We start from the raw sequence: 19,349 nt of genomic DNA, 5'->3' as shown, positions 1-19,349 counted from the left end.
AGGGAAGGACGCAAGGAAAGAAAATGAGGACGGAGGAATCGAAATGAAAGCTTTTTTTATACATTGGAATACTTGATCACTCGAGCGTCATTTCACAGCGTCATCAGCAGCGCTCAAAGGGTCTGCCCTTATGTTGTTGAAGTTTGTTTATTTAAGAAATTCATAATGAATAATAATAAAGCAAGATACCCTGTTGAAATATGTGATATGTGTGGTTTATATAAACTGCAAAGGTAAATTATAAATTATAAATTAAATAAATTAAAAAGATAGTGACCGATGTGAAGGGGGAGGAGAATGTATACGTGCGTCACATTTAGTCAATAAAACACTTCCGCATAGGATACACCTGTGTATCCTCGCTCATAACTCCTCCGAAAGCCTCATCACTTCTCGATCCTCGACTCCTCGCGGTGCAATTAGAGAATTGAAATGTCCTTCTAGATGGCTGTGCTTGATTGGTTTCCGGGTCATAGGATGGAGGACAGAGGAGCGAGGAGGTGAGGAGGGATATTGAGAAGCACCCTCACAGTTTAAGACATAACCAGCATAGTTTACATGAATACTCTCCAAAAAGGACATTTAGACATACTGTTGTGTATTTCTCCATTCAGACACGAAAGAGAGCTCAATTCAGTAGCCTACTCGCGCGCTGTAGGTGTATTGTGCATGACTGCACGCTTCGGGTTGGTGTGTGCGCAAAGAAAACCGCACCGAATAGAGCTCTTTTTTGCATCGTCACTCTTATTCAGAGATCTATATGTCTACTCTACTCATTCTCCCAGACGTTCACATTTTTTAACGTTTTATGACCGCGGGGTAGATCACGTTACAGTAGCCTACAAATGTGCGCATCTACCACACACGCAGGACATCTGACGGATCGCTTCCCAAATCGTCACTATCTAACATTTTCGTCTAGTTTTTATTCGTTGACGAAAATGTCAATAGATTTTCGTCATAGTCTTTGTCATTCAAAACTAGGTTTTATTTAGTTATCGTCTCGTTTTCGTCTGTGAAAAAATGTCGTTGACGAATAATTTTCGTCGTTATTTTCGTCAACGAAATTAACACTGCAAGAGTGTAACTGCGTCCCCCCTCTACTTAGTAGGCATTTCCACCTGTCGAGGAGCTCCTTCAAGCCATGAAGAATTTCAACTGATTTAACTATGGAGAAGTGAGCCACTAAAAGAAAAAATTGGCGAAAATGGCCCACAGAAAGCATTCTTACAAGGTAGCGTGGCCGAGCGGTCTAAGGCGCTGGATTAAGGCTCCAGTCTCTTCGGGGGCGTGGGTTCAAATCCCACCGCTGCCAAGTCTGCATTTTAGAAGGCACCTGTGAAAAGACTGGAGAAGTGACACTGCTTGCTCCCAGTCTCTTCAAAACTCAGCCGTTTTTGCTTTCCTTGGCCGAACTCGGCGGGCTTCAGAGCCTGACGATGAAGGTCCACACCCAACAATTTCTCTATTTCTGAAATTTAATGGCCAGAAAATGGCCCACTAGAGTGGCCAAGCCGGGGTAGCATGACCGAGGGGTCTAAGGCGCTGGATTTAGGCTCCAGTCTTTTTGGGGGTGTGGGTTCAATTCCCACTGCTGCCAGCAGAGGTTTTAATGAGGGCCAGACACCTAAAGTGTGCTCTGAAAAGGTGCAAAAGCAGCTGAAAATATGCATCCTCTTCAATCAGAGACAACAATAACTTGCAATTATTATAATGACACTTCCAAAATGAATTTAAATATAATAATAATGTATAGCACACAGGGGTGCCCAATCCTGCTCTGTGCAGGACAGTGGATCAGCAGGACTGAGAGTTGTTGGTGAACTGACAGCTACCTCTTGATTTTGAGTTTAACTGCGACACATCGGGCTGCCATTTTGGAGTAACCAAGCCGGGGTAGCGTTGCCGAGGGGTCTAAGGCGCTGGATTTAGGCTCCAGGATCCAGTCTCTTCGGGGGCGTGGGTCCGAATCCCACTGCTGCCAGCAGAGGTTTTAATGAGGGCCAGACACCTAAAGTGTGCTCTGAAAAGGTGCAAAAGCAGCTGAAAATATGCACCCTCTTGAATCAGAGACAACAATAACTTGCAATTATTATAATGACACTTCCAAAATGAATTTAAATATAATAATAATGTATAGCAGGACAGTCGATCGGCAGGACTGAGAGTTTTTGGTGAACTGACTGCTACCTCTTGATTTTGAGTTTAACTGCGACACATCTGGCTGCCATTTTGGAGTATGGCCCAAAGGCTTTGATCAGGTAATTCAGTTGTGTTTGATTAGAGATGGAATTTTAATCTGCAGGGAGGGGGGCCTCCAAGAGTGTAACTGCGTCCCCCCTCTACTTAGTAGGCATTTCCACCTTTCGAGGAGCTCCTTCAAGGCATGAAGAATTTCAACTGATTTAACTATGGAGAAGTGAGACACTAAAAGAAAAAATTAGCGAAAATGGCCCACGGAAAGCATTCTCACAAGGTAGCGTGGCCGAGCGCTCTAAGGCGCTGGATTAAGGCTCCAGTCTCTTCGGGGGCGTGGGTTCAAATCCCACCGCTGCCAAGTCTGCATTTTAGAGGGCAATTGTGAAAAGACTGGAGAAGTGACACTGCTTGCTCCCAGTCTCTTCAAAACTCAGTCGTTTTTGCTTTCCTTGGCCTAACTCCGCGGGCTTCAGAGCCTGACGATGAAGGTCCACACCCAACAATTTCTCTATTTCTGAAATTTAATGGCCAAAAAATGGCCCACTAGAGTAGCCAAGCCGGGGTAGCGTGGCCGAGTGGTCTAAGGCGCTGGATTTAGGCTCCAGTCTCTTTGGGGGCGTGGGTTCGAATCCCACCGCTGCCAGCAGAGGTTTTAATGAGGGCCAGACACCTAAAGTGTCCTCTGAAAAGGTGCGAAAGCAGCTGAAAATATGCATCCTCTTCAATCAGAGACAACAATAACTTGCAATTATTATAATGACACTTCCAAAATGAATTTAAATATAATAATAATGTATAGCACACAGGGGTGCCCAATCCTGCTCTGTGCAGGACAGTGGATCAGCGGGACTGAGAGTTGTTGGTGAACTGACAGCTACCTCTTGATTTTGATTTTAACGGCGACACATCTGGCTGCCATTTTGGAGTATGGCCCAAATGCTTTGATTAGGTAATTCAGTTGTGTTTGATTAGAGATGGAATTGCAATCTGCAGGGAGGGGGGCCTCCAAGAGTGTAACTGCATCCCCCCTCTACTTAGTAAGGCCTTTCCACCTGTCGAGGAGCTCCTTCAAAGCATGAAGAATTTCAACTGATTTAACTATGGAGAAGTGAGACACTAAAAGAAAAAATTGGCGAAAATGGCCCACAGAAGGCATTCTCACAAGGTAGCGTGGCCGAGCGCTCTAAGGCGCTGGATTAAGGCTCCAGTCTCTTCGGGGACGTGAGTTCAAATCCCACCGCTGCCAAGTGTTCATTTTAGAAGGCAATTGTGAAAAGACTGGAGAAGTGACACTGCTTGCTCCCAGTCTCTTCAAAACTCAGCCGTTTTTGCTTTCCTTGGCCGAACTCGGCGGGCTTCAGAACCTGACGATGAAGGTCCACACCCAACAATTTCTCTATTTCTGAAATTTAATGGCCAGAAAATGGCCCACTAGAGTAACCAAGCAGGGGTGGCATGGCCGCGGGGTCTAAGGCGCTGGATTTAGGCTCCAGTCTCTTTGGGGGCGTGGGTTCAAAACCCACTGCTGCCAGTAGAGGTTTTAATGAGGGCCAGACACCTAAAGTGTGTTCTGAAAAGGTGCAAAAGCAGCTGAAAATATGCACCCTCTAAAATCAGAGACAACAATAACTTGCAATTATTATAATGACACTTCCAAAATGAATTTAAATATAATAATAATGTATAGCACACAGGGGTGCCCAATCCTGCTCTGTGCAGGACAGTCGATCGGCAGGACTGAGAGTTTTTGGTGAACTGACACCTACCTCTTGATTTTGAGTTTAACTGCGACACATCTGGCTGCCATTTTGGAGTATGTCCCAAAGGCTTTGATCAGGTAATTCAGTTGTGTTTGATTAGAGATGGAATTGCAATCTGCAGGGAGGGGGGCCTCCAAGAGTGTAACTGCGTCCCCCCTCTACTTAGTAGGCATTTCCACCTGTCGAGGAGCTCCTTCAAGGCATGAAGAATTTCAACTGATTTAACTATGGAGAAGTGAGACACAAAAAGAAAAAATTGGCGAAAATGGCCCACGGAAGGCATTCTCACAATGTAGCGTGGCCGAGCTTTGATTAGGTAATTCGATTAGGCTTTGATTAGGTAATTCAGTTGTGTTGATTAGAGATGGAACTGCAATCTGCAGGGAGGGGGGCCTCCAAGAGTGTAACTGCGTCCCCCCTCTACTTAGTAGGCATTTCCACCTGTCGAGGAGCTCCTTCAAGGCATGAAGAACTTCAACTGATTTAACTATGGAGAAAAAATTGGCGAAAATGGCCCACGGAAGGCATTCTCACAAGGTAGCATGGCCGAGCTTTGATTAGGTAATTCGATTAGGCTTTGATTAGGTAATTCAGTTGTGTTTGATTAGAGATGGAATTGCAATCTGCAGGGAGGGGGGCCTCCAAGAGTGTAACTGTGTCCCCCCTCTACTTAGTAGGCATTTCCACCTGTCGAGGAGCTCCTTCAAAGCATGAAGAATTTCAACTGATTTAACTATGGAGAAGTGAGACACTAAAAGAAAAAATTGGCGAAAATGGCCCACGGAAGGCATTCTCACAAGGTAGCGTGGCCGAGCTTTGATTAGGTAATTCGATTAGGCTTTGATTAGGTAATTCAGTTGTGTTTGATTAGAGATGGAATTGCAATCTGCAGGGAGGGGGGCCTCCAAGAGTGTAACTGCATCCCCCCTCTACTTAGTAGGCCTTTCCACCTTTCGAGGAGCTCCTTCAAGGCATGAAGAATTTCAACTGATTTAACTATGGAGAAGTGAGACACTAAAAGAAAAAATTGGCGAAAATGGCCCACGGAAGGCATTCTCACAAGGTAGCGTGGCCCCTAACTAACAGATACAATAGGTGGCTCAGCCCCTTTGTGGCTTGGCCCCTAATAATAATGTATAGCACACAGGGGTCCCCAATCCTGCTTTGTGCAGGACAGTCGATCTGCAGGACTGGGCACCCCTTGTCAATGGAGTTTGCAAATTTGACTCATTGAGAGTTTTTGGTGAACTGACAGCTACCTCTTGATTTTGAGTTGAACTGCGAAACATCTGGCTGCCATTTTGGAGTATGGCCCAAAGGCTTTGATTAGGTAATTCAGTTGTGTTTGATTAAAGATGGTATTGCAATCTTCAGGGAGGGGGGCCTCCAAGATTGTAACTGTGTCCCCCCTCTACTTATTAGGCCTTTCCACCTGTCGAGGAGCTCCTTCAAGGTATGAAGAATTTCAACTGATTTAACTATGGAAAAGTGAGACACTAAAAGAAAAAATAGCCGAAAATGGCCCACGGAAGGCATTCTCACAAGGTAGCGTGGCCGAGCGGTCTAAGGCGCTGGATTAAGGCTCCAATCTCTTCGGGGGCGTGGGTTCAAATCCCACCGCTGCCAAGTCTGCATTTTAGAAGGCACTTGTGAAAAGACTGGAGAAGTGACACTGCTTGCTCCCAGTCTCTTCAAAACTCAGTCGTTTTTGCTTTCCTTGGCCGAACTCGGCGGGCTTCAGAGCCTGACGATGAAGGTCCACACCCAACAATTTCTCTATTTCTGAAATTTAATGGCCAGAAAATGGCCCACTAGAGTGGCCAAGCCGGGGTAGCGTGACCGAGGGGTCTAAGGCGCTGGATTTAGGCTCCAGTCTTTTCGGGGGCGTGGGTTCAATTCCCACTGCTGCCAGCAGAGCTTTTAATGAGGGCCAGACACCTAAAGTGTCCTCTGAAAAGGTGCAAAAGCAGCTGAAAATATGCACCCTCTTGAATCAGAGACAACAATAACTTGCAATTATTATAATGACACTTCCAAAATGAATTTAAATATAATAATAATGTATAGCACACAGGGGTCCCCAATCCTGCTTTGTGCAGGACAGTCCATCGGCAGGACTGGGCACCCCTTGTCAATGGAGTTTGCAAATTTGACTCATTGAGAGTTTTTGGTGAACTGACAGCTACCTCTTGATTTTGAGTTTAACTGCGACACATCTGGCTGCCATTTTGGAGTATGTCCCAAAGGCTTTGATCAGGTAATTCAGTTGTGTTTGATTAGAGATGGAATTGCAATCTGCAGGGAGGGGGGCCTCCAAGAGTGTAACTGCGTCCCCCCTCTACTTAGTAGGCATTTCCACCTGTCGAGGAGCTCCTTCAAGGCATGAAGAATTTCAACTGATTTAACTATGGAGAAGTGAGACACAAAAAGAAAAAATTGGCGAAAATGGCCCACGGAAGGCATTCTCACAAGGTAGCGTGGCCGAGCTTTGATTAGGTAATTCGATTAGGCTTTGATTAGGTAATTCAGTTGTGTTGATTAGAGATGGAACTGCAATCTGCAGGGAGGGGGGCCTCCAAGAGTGTAACTGCGTCCCCCCTCTACTTAGTAGGCATTTCCACCTGTCGAGGAGCTCCTTCAAGGCATGAAGAACTTCAACTGATTTAACTATGGAGAAGTGAGACAAAAAAAAAAAATTGGCGAAAATGGCCCACGGAAGGCATTCTCACAAGGTAGCATGGCCGAGCTTTGATTAGGTAATTTGATTAGGCTTTGATTAGGTAATTCAGTTGTGTTTGATTAGAGATGGAATTGCAATCTGCAGGGAGGGGGGCCTCCAAGAGTGTAACTGCGTCCCCCCTCTACTTAGTAGGCATTTCCACCTGTCGAGGAGCTCCTTCAAAGCATGAAGAATTTCAACTGATTTAACTATGGAGAAGTGAGACACTAAAAGAAAAAATTGGCGAAAATGGCCCACGGAAGGCATTCTCACAAGGTAGCGTGGCCGAGCTTTGATTAGGTAATTCGATTAGGCTTTGATTAGGTAATTCAGTTGTGTTTGATTAGAGATGGAATTGCAATCTGCAGGGAGGGGGGCCTCCAAGAGTGTAACTGCATCCCCCCTCTACTTAGTAGGCCTTTCCACCTTTCGAGGAGCTCCTTCAAGGCATGAAGAATTTCAACTGATTTAACTATGGAGAAGTGAGACACTAAAAGAAAAAATTGGCGAAAATGGCCCACGGAAGGCATTCTCACAAGGTAGCGTGGCCGAGCGGTCTAAGGTGCTGGATTAAGGTTCCAGTCTCTTCGGGGGCGTGGGTTCAAATCCCACCGCTGCCAAGTCTGCATTTTAGAAGGCACCTGTGAAAAGACTGGAGAAGTGACACTGCTTGCTCCCAGTCTCTTCAAAACTCAAGATTTTGCTTTCCTTGGCCGAACTCGGCGGGCTTCAGAGCCTGACGATGAAGGTCCACACCCAACAATTTCTCTATTTCTGAAATTTAATGGCCAGAGAATGGCCCACTAGAGTGGCCAAACAAGCTTGGCCGAGGCGTCTAAGGCGCTGGATTTAGGCTACAGTCTCTTCGGGGGCGTGGGTTCGAATCCCACTGCTGCCAGCAGAGGTTTTAATGAGGGCCAGACACCTAAAGTGTGCTCTGAAAAGGTGCAAAAGCAGCTGAAAATATGCATCCTCTTGAATCAGAGACAACAATAACTTGCAATTATTATAATGACACTTCCAAAATGAATTTAAATATAATAATAATGTATAGCACACAGGGGTGCCCAATCCTGCTCTGTGCAGGACAGTCGATCGGCAGGACTGAGAGTTTTTGGTGAACTGACAGCTACTGTCGTGGCTAATTGCTGGTCTCTGGTCCTGATCAGTAGTTTTTCAGAGTCTAGTAGGAGTTAGTCTTCAAAAAGTTTTCAGAGTCGAAGTTCCAGGTCTCAGAAGAAGAACTTTATTGAGCAATTCAACAAAGTGAGATGGTCAGCTGAATCATCTGATCTTACAGTGGTTGAAACATAGATTTTATACATCTTTCTTATCGCCAGTGTCCAATTAGTGTTTGTACCGTTATCTCTTACACATTGCTCCTCCTTGGTATCACGCCACCATTAAGATCACATGCTCCGAGGCCTTATTTCTAATAGTGGCGGAGTATCACATGTATAGTTTTAAAAAAAATATTACATCATATATGTTTTTTAGTACTTTCCTGTACCTTGCACCAACGTCATCTATGCATTAAAGGTACTTTTCCAACTCTACATTGCCCTATGGCTAGGGTGACCAGATTTCTCAGAGTGGAATACGGGACAGACACAGAACCCACAGACCTACAACAACTACTGCACACATACAAGTATTTACACTTAATAATATTGTTAGCTATGTAAAAAAATAAATGTAAACTTACATAAAATTGCAGATCAGTGGGAACAAGATGGTTCAACAGCATCATTCACTGTTGCTGTTTTGTATTTTTCACTGGAACCAATTTTTGCCAGCGTGCGCTTGTCTTTTAAGAGTTTATCATAAAATGCGGAGCAGTCCAGTCCGAAATTAATTCGTACGAAAAGCATTGCCTTCATTGTTGTTACACTCAGTCGAGATTTTTCATCCGTCCATGATGCATTCATTAACGAGAACACACGCTCCACAGGTGCATATGTACCAGGCAGGCATAAAACAAACTCCACAGCCAAAGATAAGACTCCAAAGTTGAGTGACTTGCTACCCATCTCACTAAACACGTCTGTCCATCTATCAGACACAGCCACCTTGTTTTTGTTCCACTCAGTGATGTGACAAGTGACAATGTTTTTAGCACAGGCCCACTCATCAAAGAGCATGGTTTCGTCAACTGATGTGAGAGCAGGTATTCTTGAGTAGAACTTGCTGAGGCTGCTCTGAATGTCTCTCCATTCTGGAACACTTCTCAGTAGGACCCACTCTAGTTCTCTTGTATTCTCCAGTGAGCAGCTCCAATTGTCAAGGTAATCCACTGATGCTGAGTAAAAGCTTCTCACTGCACACTAAAAATCATCAGCTTTTATGTCACCAGCTTCAACAAGGGTGTCTAACTGTTTTGATGTCAGAGGGAATGAATGATTCCTCCAGCCTGGCCAGCAAGACATTTCTCAGATCATAAATGTGCAAAGCCACTTCTGTGGCAGATATATTTTCTTGCTCTACTGTCGCCAGTGCACGATGGAAAGCTGCAGTTTGCTTAAGTGCAAATCCATGCCAAAGTTTTGTGCAAGGGCTGCTGAATGTGTCTTTTAGAAACTTTGGCCACTTTTCTTGAGAAAGAAAGTATGCACGTAGACCATCAAAAAGGTGTAGAATTCATTCAAGAGCTGGACCAAGAGAGAGGAAACATGTGCTACCATGCTGCAGTAATTTTTGATAGTCCAGCTGTACAAAGTCACAAAACTCCTTGAGCTCCCTTACGCGCACTGTATAGATATGAAAGTATTTGTATACCTTCACAGCAAAACACTCCAAATCAATTGGTAAGCAATCCACTGCTGTTTGCAGGGTATTGTGGATGATGTGTGCATTACAGCCAATGCCCAGAATATCCCTTCCTAGCTGCATTTGCAGCTTTCTCCAGATATTGCCTTTACCAGCTCTTTTAACACCACCAAAGTTTGTGTTAGTGTTATCAGCACAAAGTGCAACTATTTTCTGATCAAGGCCATGTTTTTCAATGACATGGGAAATGTAGGCAGTTTGCAAATCAGATGTCTCACCTGGCAGAGATGAAAATTCAATTATCTTGACCTTTACACCCTCTAGTGGCTTGAAGTATCGCACAAGCACAGGAAACAGTTTAATGTCTTTGTGGTTGGATGCATCCACAGTTAATGTGACACAGGAGCACTTGTCCAAATCATGCTGAACTTCTTCCTCTGACAAAGGACCAAGAACGTTGCATATTATAGCCTCAGATTTAGTGCGAGCAGAAGAAAATTTCGGATCATACAATTTCTTGATCAATTTTGCAGTGCAGTCAGCTGACCGAAAACTATGGCCATGAATAACAGAATGGTATGCAAAAAGTCCTTCACTTGCATGCACTTTATCAGATTCGCAACTTTGCTTCACAAAAAATTTGCTGACACTTGGAGTAGCACACTTACTTTTAGCAGCGTCCATGTGCTTTTTTGTGTGCATATGCTGCGTAATGTCGGCTCGGCCTCCGTGAGCAATGGAAAAGTGAGCCCCGCAAATGTCGCATCTTAATTTACTTGCCTCTGATAGTGACTCTCTTTTGAGAAATTTAAACTCTTTTTGAAGATCCTCATTAAATGTACATGTATGCTTCTTTGACATCTTTGCACCTGAGTCAAGCTTATCCGTTTGCTCTCGTCTCGTACACACTTAACTGTGACGTCGGATTCCGCCTTCACTAAATGCAAGTTGATTGAGTGAATTGTGATTGGATGGAATTGTCCTTCTGCCTTCTCTTATTGGATGGAAAAATGTTTTCTCTATGAGGAAAATATATGAGGTGATTTGTTAGTTTTATTATTAGGCTATTTCGAAGAGTACTCGCGCTATCACTCAGGAAAAAATAAAATAAAATAAAAAACCTAAAATATATATTAACGATGAAATACGGGACAAAACATGATTTTTTCATAATAAGTCGGGACACTAAAATTAGAGTTGAAATACGGGACTGTCCCGGGAAAAACGGGACGTCTGGTCACCCTACCTATGGCCTACTGTTGCTCAGCATTACAGCATTCAGACTTGAGGATCAGATAGAGGAGGGGTAACAGAATTCTCCAACACATCCCCGCTTTGGGACTAACTCCAGTCCCACCTTCAATTTTCCCAGGATGTATCTCCATGAGCAGGTCTCTTTCATATCCTACCAATATGATCAATTTAGACCATCCAGTCATTCTACCAATAGACCTGTTATCACAGAGGTACACCCTGGAGGAAGAGTGAGACCAAACATCTCCACCCCCATTTGTCTGGAGTGGAGTAAAAGATCTCGCCTTCCTGTCAAACCATCATTCTCTATATGGACAAAGCAGCTTCAAACATTCAGTGTATTCATCATACAGTGTATAGTCTCGAAGTTACAATTGTCCCACGATGCCAGAGGAACCATGCAGGCGCTTCCTGGTGGCCCGTGGCGCTATCTGGGTTGCTACACCGTTGCCAGAGGTGCCCTGGCAGTGCCTAGGGCGCTATCTGGTGTTGGAGCAGACAGTGGGTTTTTAAACCACCAGTTGAGTCTGCCCTTTGTTGAAACAACAGTAGATGACCGCGCTTGCAAATAATTCCTCTTTTACATCTTATATACAACAGTTCCAGTAGTCTAAATGCACACAATGTCAAGGCTTCTACGTTTTGTTACTGTAATATGCCCATATATGTAAAAAGGTGGATAAAGTGATCTAAAAATAACAAAAACACTCTCATTTCTTTTGCATACAATTACATCACCTCATATCACGGGTAATGTTCTGTTTTAAACCTTCTATTTCCCTTCAGTCTTGCATTAAAATTTGTGACAGCAGTGTGATTATATAAAAACATATCTTAACATGATTATAAGTATAGGATATACAGGACGGGGGCCCTTAAAATAAATGCATAACTGCCCATCTTACTAACTCCCTACTCTACCCATGCATGTTCTAACAAGCTTCCTATTTTTACCCCAAAAAAGAAAGACAGAGTTTTCTAACTCCCTCTCTTGTCAAAAAACAAAGTCAAAAACCTTATAACAAAATTAACAGGTACCCCCAGTCCTTTTACCTTTTTTCATTAGAACTCATCTAACTCATCCAGGCCTGGTCCAATAGGATAGACTCCTGAGTTGCATCCAATGTCAACTCTGTCTCGGTTAACCGACACATTGATCATCTGCTTGGCTCGGGTCATTGACTGAGCAGCTGCAGTGGCCAACATGGATCTGAGAAAAGGTATAACGCAACAGAACAGCAGAAGAGCAACAACAACAACCACAACTATTATTATCCCCACCTTAATCAGCCACTCTTTCCAGGCTCCAAACAAAGAATCAAACCAGTATCCAATATTTCTGTCCCTTCCCGCATTTTCAGCAGCCTCTTGTCTTAGCGCCTTCAGTTTCTTCATAGCCCTAGTGAAAGTTCCATCGGGGGCTGTGTTATTAGGAATAAAGGTGCAGCAGTCAGTCCCAAACATTACACATACTCCTCCTTTATCTGCCAATAACCAATTCAGGGCTTGCCTATTTTGCCATGTCATTTTGCTGGTGGCTTTTAATTGTTGGCCTAGCGCCCCAAGTGCATCATCCGTATAATTAATAAATCTTTGCTGATTGTAGTATATGTAATTTATACATTCAGTATTCTTATTAACAGGTACCCATAGAAGAAATGATTCAAACCCTGACTTTATTTCATCCCTAGCCTTAAATTCATGTGGTATTCCTCTAGGCTGTCCAATTGCATCAATTTTAACATTGGGATCTGGGGTATAAGCTCTCTTAGCTCTGTGCTTATGTCTACTCAACTTTTCTATCGTTTCTTCCTCATTGAGATCCCAGTTTACAATTCCTATTCCTTGAGCTAGCCTCACCCTGGCACAGAGTCCTTTCCAATCAACTAGGGTGGCTCTTAGTCGTTTATCCCCACATAGCCAAAATAAATCAGCTACTGCTTCAGTTTGATTTTCAAGTGGTCCAATCAGGGGAAAGGATAAGGTAGCATTCTCGCAGTTTTCATGAGCACCTGTTACAGACATGTTTTTATTTATTGTTGCTGTGGCATATATTGAGCTAGAGGATTTATATACGTTTGTCTCGTTGTACATCTCATAATCCAGGTGCCAAATTATAGCACATTTACCTTGAAAGGTTCCTACATTTCGATAGCCCATAGTTTTGTTAAAACATTCATACTCCAATGTTTTATCCAGAATGTAATTTTGTGGGGTCTCCTAATTGGCTTTATCTATTCTTACGTCAAGCTCCTTGCATGCACTTCCCCAACCCTCCTGGGTATAAATCTTTGATAATAGTGGTTCCCTAACATGGCCAGGCACTCAGCTGGACAGTATGGAATTACATGTCCAGTTCTGTTACAATATTGTGAATTAAATCTGGCACACTGCATGTAGTCATATTGGTTTGGTACTATTCTTAACTTCTTCAAAGGTGAGGGTGAGCATAATACACATGTGCCTTGTTTTACCTGTCTTACAGTATACACTGCCCATTTATACCATTCATTATGATAGGCATCATCCAACAGTTTTTCTTTTTGTAGTTCTACTTCCAAATCAACTTCAGTTTGGGTATAATCTTCATGAATAGTCATAGCTTTCTGCAGGGATCTTTTTACATTATGTCTGCGTGCTTTGTTACCTTGTGTTGGTTGAGTCAGGTTAGGGTGACTTATCCCACTCAAAGCTTGAGAGGTCTGGTAATTCAGTGTCTGGGGGATTAATTTCTGGGAGGTCAATGTCTGGGAAGTCATTTTCTGGGAGGTCGATTCCTGGGATGCCGATGTCTTGGAGGTTGAGTGTGACAAAGTTGTATGGTTCATCAGCAGAGGGTCCTTCTCCAGGGGATTGTTCGCCTGGAGGCATTGTGTCTGGGGAAGCTGCTGCATGAGGTGTATCACCAAAAAGACCAATACTAGGAGCTCTCTCACCTTCAGGCTCCAGGTCCTCTGAAGGCTGTCCATCATTCCGCTCCGGCATTTCATCCCTTGGCTCAGCGTGTTCAGTCTCCCTAGAATGAGGTTCATCAATGTTAATATCTTCACTTTCAGTTCCCTGCTCTTCTGCGGCATCTTGAGCTATCTCCTCTTGACTCCCTTCCTGACTATCTATTTCCTCATCTTGCCTTCTAGGTCTCAGCCTTGGGACTCGGGTGCAATGATTCAAATGATACCAGGTTGTGCTGCCCTCTACATGTACTGCTGTGGGGGTTGCTCTTACTACAGTATAAGGTCCTTCTCTTCGTGGCTCATTCCACCTTCTCCTAAAGACTCTTAGGTATACCTGGTCTCCAGGTACCACCAGACAGGGAACTTCTTCCTCTTCTCTGGGTCCCCTGTTTTGTTCCTGTGAATGAATAGCTTCATGTATAGCAGTCAATTGTCTCATATATGTCCTTAATTCCAATTGTAACTGTTCTAACGGTGGCCCGTCATAAGGTCCTCTCAAATGAGGCACAGGCATTGGTCTCCCAGTCAACATTTCATGGGGGGTCAGATTAGTGATCCTGTTGGTTTGCATTCGATAGCTCATCAGTGCGAGTGGCAACGCATCTACCCAATTAAGCTTAGTGTCCGCACAAATTTTGTTGATTTTGGCCTTAATAGTCCCATTGACCCGTTCCACGAGTCCCTGTGACTCAGGATGGTAGACATACCCCAGTCTCTGCTTGATCCTCAACTGTTGTATTACTGCCTTTACCGTTCTTTGAATAAAAGCAGACCCATTGTCTGAACTGATCTGGGATGGGATACCAAATCTTGGTATGACCTCTCTCGTCAGAAATTTTATCACTGTCTGTGCTCCTTGCTCTGCTGATGGTTCTGCTTCCACCCATCTACTGAATCTGTCTATAATGACCAACATATACCTTTTTCCTATTACTGCTTTTATCATGTCCACATAATCCATTACTAGATGCTTAAAGGGTGCTTCTGGAACAGTAATAGAGCCTATTGGAGTTGTTGTTCCTTTTCTTACATTGTTTTGTGTGCAAATTTCACATTCACTCAGAAATTCATCTACCCTTGTTTGTAAGTATGGGGACCATAATCCTTGTCTTTTTATCTTTCTCATAATCTCCCCCCTTCCACAGTGGTCAAAACTGTGGGCGTCAGGTATAAGAATATTAAGCAATGGGGTGGGGGCTATCATAAAACCTTCATGAGACCTCCAGATATTATTAGCATCTCTAGTCGCCCCCCTTTGTTGCCATAAGTGTATTTCAGGTGGTGTAGCTCTGGACTGCATTTGGGCAATACTTTCTATAGTAGGGAGGGGCTGGATCAAAACGGATGGTGCCATTACAGCAGATTGACACCCAGAAGCCAATTTTGCTTGGCTATCTGCGGCGTTATTACCTTTGATAACAAAATAATTTCCTTTCTTGTGAGCCTGGCATTTGACGATGGCCAATTTGGCTGGAAACATCATAGCATTAATCAATGCAGTAATTTGGTCCCCATGTTGGATTGGGGTTCCATCACTCTTTTTGAATCCTCTTTGTTTCCATACTGCACCGAAAAGATGGCATACCCCATGGGCGTATGCAGAATCCGTATAAATGTTGGCTGCTTTATTTTTGGCCAGCAGACATGCTGCCGTAAGGGCTTTTAGTTCGGCCAACTGTGCTTAACAAGGCTGTTCACAACGTTGTGTCAGCACAGGAGTAAAATTGTCCCCATCTCGTTGTACAACAGCAAAACCAGCATGATTACCCGAGTGATCTCTAAAGCATGAGCCATCTACAAAGTAGTCCACGTCTGCATCAACAATTGGTGTTGATTCCAAATCTGGTCTCAGACGAGTGAATCCTAGAGAGGCAGCAACACATTCATGAGGTGTTCCTTCCCCCTCTACTGGGACAAAGTTAGCTGGGTTTGTTGTGGTACATCTTTTGATTGTTATATCAGGATAAGTCAACAATGTGGAGTACGCCAAACATCTGGCCTGTGTCAAAACAAAACGTCCCTGTTCCAATAACTCAGCAATCTTATGATGGGTATAGATGATGACTGGATAGCCCATAGTAACAGCAGAGGCTTTCTCAAAAGCAAAGTATACTGCAGCTAGACCTTGTTGATAACATGGTGGGTAGCCTTGGGCTACACTGTCCAATTTGGTGCTATACTGGGCAATGGGTTGCTTCTTCCGCCCACTGCATGTCTCCTACATCAGGACAGCAGAAGCAAAGCCCTCTTTTCTGTCTGCTACATACAAATGGAAAGTTCTGTCATAATTTGGAATCGTTAATAATGGGGCTGTTTGTAATTCTTTTTTGAGTGAGCTGAATGCTATCAGTGCATCAGGATCCCATTTCAATGGTGCTCTAAGATTTTGGTGACCAGCCTGTCTCATAATGGTCCGCAATGGAGCTGTTTTGATCGCATAATCTTCTATCCAATCAGCACTAAAACCAGTCATTCCCAAAAATGTCATCATTTGGCCCACAGTTTGCGGTTGGGGTGCTTTACTAATTCCTTCCAATTGGCTGGGTGATATTGCCTTTGTTTGATCTGCAATTAATCGACCCAGATACTCTACTTGAGGCAAGCAGTATTGCAATTTCTCTTTTGTGGCTTTATGGCCACCTTCTGCTAATTTGGTTAATACTTTAATGGAGTCCTGATGGCACTGTTCCAGCGTTGTTGAACAGATCAACAAATCATCCACATACTGTATTAATGTACTATCCAGTCTTAAGTCTTCTAGATCAAGTTTTAAAACTTGGTTAAACACATGAGGTGAGTGTTTAAATCCTTGGGGCATTCTCGTGTATGTGTATTGTTTACCTTGGTAAGTGAAGGAAAAAAGGTTTCTGCTTTCTTCTGCTAGAGGAATGCTGAAAAATGCAGAGCACAGATCAATCACAGTGAAATAGTTAGCAGCAGGTGGAACATTTGTCAAAAGCGTATGTGGGTTTGGCACCTCAGCTGGCCAGTCTTCCACTACTTCATTCACTGCCCTTAGGTCATGCACTAGTCTCCACTTAGATTTATTGGCTTTTTCTACTGGTAAAATTGGAGTGTTGCAATAGCTAGCGGTCTCAATTAGTACTCCTGCCTCTATTAACCCTTCAATTGTTTTTCTTATGCCTTCTACTGCTTCGCGTTTCAGTGGGTATTGCTGTTTCCTAGGCAGCTGGACTCCTGGTTTAATAGCAATTCTCACAGGGTTCGCTGACTTGACTAGTCCTACATCTGTGTCATGCTTAGACCATAACTGTAGGGGCACCCTTTCTTCCATTTCTATCATTAATTCCTTCATTTTATAGATTGAGTCATGTTGTTCTGTTTCCACAACCAGTTTTGGGGTACCTATCATATTAGTTACACATAGAATCTTTAGGTGTGTTTTATCTGGTGTTTGTAAAATAAAGGGGTTCTCAGTGGCTTCCCACCGTTTTTCCTTAGCTTTTAACATCATTGGACCTAGATCTTTTGCCCGACATCCTTCAATGACGCACAACGTCACATGTGGGACTGAATTATCAACCCTAAACCATGTTCTGGTGAAGTCACTGTCTTCAATTTGTAGTGCTGCCCCTGTTGGTCCTATAATTATATGGTGTGATCTTAAATGCACTTTCTGGCCCTCAGTTTTCTCTAACCACTCTTTTTCCTGTTCTGGATCCCTAAGGGGGTCATATATCATTGTACAGTGATATTCAGTTTCTGGTGAGGTTGGTTTCAGGAATTGTTATTTTATATACTTTTCCTATCTATCCAGTGTTTGTCTTAGTCCCTCATCTAAATTCCCAATCCAAAATGCATTAGCTTGTGGTTCCTGTTGATCCATTTCACTCATTACTATCATCTGTTTTATACCTGCACTATCTATATATATCCCTTGGGGAGTGCACCATATCTGTAAATTTAGCTTGCATATTGCATCTCTTCCCAACAGATTGACTGGTGTTTGGTCTGATACTAGCACAGGAATTTTAATTTCAGAGTCTTTGACTTTTATGCTGACAGGAGTTGTCATTGGAATTAGCTGCGTTAGTCCCGAGAATCCTACTGTCTTTACATATTTTCCAGACCTGGGGAGGTGTGAGGCATAAGTTGGGCTCAAGCAGGTATATGTTGCTCCTGTATCAAGCATAATAGGTGTTATCTTGTCCTCTATCTTAACCCGCAGCATAGGTTCTTGGTCAGCATTTGATGACAGCATTGGAAGCTGACTCCTCCCCGTAGGATTCTCTGGGCATCCCTAGTATCCTTGGTCCGGGCCACGCCATGGGTTGACGGGGCCAGATACCTGAAACTGCTGGTTTTGATTTCCTTGTCGCCCTGGCTGTCTTAGCTGTGGCCCATCTTGGGGCCATGGGTTAACTGGGCAGAATCTCTTGGTGTGTCCAGGCTGATTACATTCCCAACAGGTGCTTGGTTGGTCAGGGTTTCTTTGCTGGTTGTAAAATTGTCTCCCTCTTCCTCTTCCTGGGATTGTTCCATTTCTATTGTCTTGATGTTCAGGAAGGTATATTACAATTGGTGCAGCCAGTTGCTGTGGGTTTCCTGAGTTGACGGGCACATTCTGATTCATGTTGTTTGGTGCTTGCTGGACAGTCTGGGGAGCTTGACTTGGTATGTTGACAGCCGCCATCATGGCAGTCGGGTCGTCTGTCTCCTTCCCCGCAGCTTGCACTTTCTTCTTTTTGTTGATTGATTCATCCAGCTGCAACTGGGTTAGTTTTCTTTGAAGATCTCTTTCTTGGTTTTTCAGCTTCTGCTCATTTTTTCTGTGTTGTTCTACTGCATGAGCCACATGGTCACTAAATTATTTAGGTGACTTTGAGGTCAGTCCCACCACATCTTCTAACTTGGCTTTCACTGGTGCAGGCATGGCTTCCACAATGGCAGTTCTGAACAGTGCTGTTATTACTGGGTCATTTTCGGGGTCTCTCTCCAATTCTTGCTTCCACTTCCTTGCTTGCTTCTGGACATAGGTGATTGGGTTTTCTCTGTCTCCTATTGGCTCTCCTTTCAGTGATTTTGGGTCCATTTGGGTCTGATAATATTTTCTCAGCACTTGCCATATCGCTGGTCTGCATTGGTCCAGTGGTCTGGCGTCCATTCTAGGTGAATCAATCGCCTGATGTAGTCCTGCGTCCTGTAAGATCTCATTAGTCCTAGCTCCTCCCATGCATTTAGCCAGCAGGGCCTTAACATCTCCAAGGGCCAAAATCTTGCCCATTGTCTCTTCTTCCAGCGATCTGATCCACTTGCCAGCTCCTTCATGTAAATCAAGTAGGTGGGCTATCAGTCCTTCCAGATCCTGCCCCGCCCACGGCACATACTGTCCCTGTTGACCTTTAATTAGGATGGGGCACTGCACAGTTTCTTCCTTCAGTGGGTCCTCCTCTTGTTTGCATGTACTTATCATAGGGCAAAACTTATGATTTTCCATATGCCAGTCTTCTTCTCCCCTATACATGCTTGGTTTCTTTAGTGCCGTTCCCTTAGGTTGTATGGGGTGGCTGGTGGGGCAGCTGGCGAGATATCCTCAAGGAGTAGGGTCCCTGTCACACTCTTGACTTCCCTGCGAGGTCTGGCTGGGCTGAGTGAGCGTGACTTGTGCTTTCGGCGGTTCTGATGTCTCTGGTGTTCTTGAGGTTCGTGTTGTTCTGAGCCCGTGACATTCTTCAG

General features: G+C 43.9%; 9 non-coding genes across 9 annotated transcripts; all 9 read left to right on the top strand.

Annotated features, from left to right (window-relative positions):
- Window positions 1–1,233: 1,233 nt before the first annotated feature.
- trnal-aag (transfer RNA leucine (anticodon AAG)) lies at window positions 1,234–1,315 on the top strand. Its single transcript has one exon. It is a non-coding gene; the product is annotated as a tRNA-Leu (tRNA).
- A 203-nt stretch (window positions 1,316–1,518) lies between these two features.
- On the top strand, window positions 1,519–1,600 carry trnal-uag (transfer RNA leucine (anticodon UAG)). The gene has a single exon. It is a non-coding gene; the product is annotated as a tRNA-Leu (tRNA).
- An 875-nt stretch (window positions 1,601–2,475) lies between these two features.
- trnal-aag (transfer RNA leucine (anticodon AAG)) lies at window positions 2,476–2,557 on the top strand. Its single transcript has one exon. It is a non-coding gene; the product is annotated as a tRNA-Leu (tRNA).
- A 203-nt stretch (window positions 2,558–2,760) lies between these two features.
- On the top strand, window positions 2,761–2,842 carry trnal-uag (transfer RNA leucine (anticodon UAG)). The gene has a single exon. It is a non-coding gene; the product is annotated as a tRNA-Leu (tRNA).
- A 521-nt stretch (window positions 2,843–3,363) lies between these two features.
- trnal-aag (transfer RNA leucine (anticodon AAG)) lies at window positions 3,364–3,445 on the top strand. The gene has a single exon. It is a non-coding gene; the product is annotated as a tRNA-Leu (tRNA).
- A 203-nt stretch (window positions 3,446–3,648) lies between these two features.
- trnal-uag (transfer RNA leucine (anticodon UAG)) lies at window positions 3,649–3,730 on the top strand. Its single transcript has one exon. It is a non-coding gene; the product is annotated as a tRNA-Leu (tRNA).
- A 1,773-nt stretch (window positions 3,731–5,503) lies between these two features.
- Window positions 5,504–5,585, top strand: trnal-aag (transfer RNA leucine (anticodon AAG)). Its single transcript has one exon. It is a non-coding gene; the product is annotated as a tRNA-Leu (tRNA).
- A 203-nt stretch (window positions 5,586–5,788) lies between these two features.
- Window positions 5,789–5,870, top strand: trnal-uag (transfer RNA leucine (anticodon UAG)). The gene has a single exon. It is a non-coding gene; the product is annotated as a tRNA-Leu (tRNA).
- Window positions 5,871–7,216: 1,346 nt separating this feature from the next.
- trnal-aag (transfer RNA leucine (anticodon AAG)) lies at window positions 7,217–7,298 on the top strand. Its single transcript has one exon. It is a non-coding gene; the product is annotated as a tRNA-Leu (tRNA).
- Window positions 7,299–19,349: the final 12,051 nt, after the last annotated feature.

The sequence above is a fragment of the Siphateles boraxobius genome, unplaced genomic scaffold (genome assembly GCF_051911475.1).
Source record: "Siphateles boraxobius isolate OS27281-9 unplaced genomic scaffold, OSU_SipBor_1 12, whole genome shotgun sequence".
Classification (NCBI taxonomy): domain Eukaryota; kingdom Metazoa; phylum Chordata; class Actinopteri; order Cypriniformes; family Leuciscidae; genus Siphateles; species Siphateles boraxobius.
Note: the sequence above shows the minus strand (reverse complement) of the source record. Positions and strands in the feature narration are given on the sequence as shown.